At 43.3% G+C, this 2,500-nt stretch overlaps 1 protein-coding gene across 2 annotated transcripts in view; it reads left to right on the forward strand.

Moving 5' to 3' along the window:
- LOC138958040 (protein white-like) overlaps nt 1-2,500 on the forward strand; it is a 65,128-nt gene that overhangs the window by 53,871 nt on the left and 8,757 nt on the right. The window lies entirely within an intron of this gene.

The raw sequence follows: 2,500 nt of genomic DNA on the forward strand, positions 1-2,500 counted from the left end.
ATGGTAGAAAGAGCCAATAAGCACCATTGTACTTCCTATGTCTTGAATTAACAGCTTTGTGTTGCATGACCTTGGATGACCTTGACCTTAGGTCAAGGTCACATGTATTTTGGTAGGAAAAATGTGTAAAGCAGTTCTTAGTGTATGATGTCATTGCTAGGTTTAGTTATTTGACCTTGACCCTGAAGGTCAAGGTCATGTCAAGGTCAAGCATGTGAGTCGTATGGGCTTTGCCCTTCTTGTTATTTTTTTGCAATTTATATCGCGCACATATTCAAGGCGCAGGGATTTATTTATGCCGTGTGAGATGGAATTTTTTTTTACACAATACATCACGCATTCACATCGGCCAGCAGATCGCAGCCATTTCGGCGCATATCCTACTTTTCACGGCCTATTATTCCAAGTCACACGGGTAGTTTGGTGGACATTGAGAGAGAGTGGGAGGGGAGAGACAGGGAGAGAGAGAGAAAGGGAAGGGGAGAGAGAGAGAGGGAGAGGGAGAGATAGAGAGACTAAGAGATAGAGACACCCACACACACACACACACATACCCACACACACACACACACACATATATATATATATAAGAACTTGAGATCTTCCAGAAGTATATCAACACATTCCATCCTACCATCAAATTCACAATGGGTTCTTCGCCGGTTGAAATGCCCTTCTTGGACATCACGCTCAAAATGCAGGAGGGGTACATAGAGACAGATCTCCATACAAAGCCCACGGACAAACGAAACTACCTTCACTATACGTCGTGCCACCCAAGACACTGCAAGGAAAACATCCCCTACAGCCAGATGTTGAGGGCACGGCGTATATGCTCCCAAAAGAAGGACTTTGCACAGCAATGTCATCAGCTGGAGCAAGCCTTCCGACTGCGTGGATACAAGAAGAAAACGCTGGAGGAAGCCAAAGAGAGGGCGGGAGCAACACCACGATCAGAGGCCTTGGCGTACAAAGAGAAGTCTACCAACAACAGAGTTCCCTTTGTTATCACACACAACCCTGCCAATCCTCCTCTGCGGGAATGGTTGAAGGAAAATCAGGAAATACTGCACTCAAGTACACGAATGAAGGAAGCGGTACCTGAACTGCCAGTGGTTGGAGAAAGAAACGCCAAAAGCCTCAAACATATGATTATGCCTACTGTCCTTCCCCCAACCCTCACCGTAGACTCTGACTCAGGTGTTGCAAAATGTGGTAAAACATGCATCATATGCAAAGAACACTTGACAGAAACCAAGACCTTCACCAGTGCCAGTACAAGAGAACACTTTGAGGTCAGACACCGCATGTCTTGCACATCGTCCAACATTATCTACATGCTGTACTGCAACAAGTGTGACCATGCACAGTATATCGGGGAGACAAAAAACAGTCTCAAAACCCGCTTCTACTTGCATAGGTCACACATCCAAAAAAATGTTGGTACACATGTGACAATGCACTTCAGTTTACCTGGACACTCACTGCAGGACATGCGGTGTTTACCCATCGAACAGGTGTACACCAACAACCCTACACACAGGCACGAGAGGGAACAGTTTTGGATCAGAAAGCTACAAACAGTCTTTCCAAGTGGACTAAACACTGTCACCAAATAAATGTCAGATGTGACAACACCTGATAGTTGATGTAACATTCCTGCGATCACGTCCGGGACGTGTTTAACTTTTGAAAGTAAATTTGACTACAACTGTGTAAAAGATATGTACTTTTCATGAACCGCCTGTTTTACAGTGATGAACTTGTATACATTGTTTTCAACCATAGGGACAACCCTATCAATTGAGAAAGGAAACTAACTTGCGTCGATCCAGAGCTTACCACATCGGATGTTGAAAACAGAAAAACAATTAATCTACTTGCTAACGTATTAACATGTCAACGCACATAAGCGGGCATGTAAATCTGCATGTGCCCGTTAATACAACAATATGTATGTGTGTGTGCGCGCGCGCGCGATTGCGTGTGTGTGCGTGTGTGTGGATGTACCTGTGTCAGTGTGTGTGTGTCTGTGGGTACATGATGATTATGCAGCGTATGTGCTAGCACGTGCGAACGCACTCAGTGGTCATGCAACGAGCGTTCATGTGCATACTATCTTTCACCTTTACTTGCCCGTTTTGAAGTCCTCAATGTCTCCCACCCACCTTGTTATCATCCAGGTACGTGTTCAGCACTGCATCATCTTTAACAATCCACTTGTTTAGAACTAGGCTTTGTTACTGTCTTATTCATTTTTGGAATTCCGGCACGCAAAACATATTACGTCATGTATAATTACGTCATAGACAGACATTGCGTCAAAGGATATTTGTAAACATCGTGCGAGCTAATAATAGAACACCCTGACGAAGGCCACGAGGCCGAAATATTGGTGAAAACGTGAAGGCTTGTTTTGGTTATTTTTTCCATATTTGTTTGTATATATATATATATATATATATATATATATATATATATATATATATATATATATATA

This window comes from Littorina saxatilis, linkage group LG2, assembly GCF_037325665.1.
Source record: "Littorina saxatilis isolate snail1 linkage group LG2, US_GU_Lsax_2.0, whole genome shotgun sequence".
NCBI lineage: Eukaryota > Metazoa > Mollusca > Gastropoda > Littorinimorpha > Littorinidae > Littorina > Littorina saxatilis.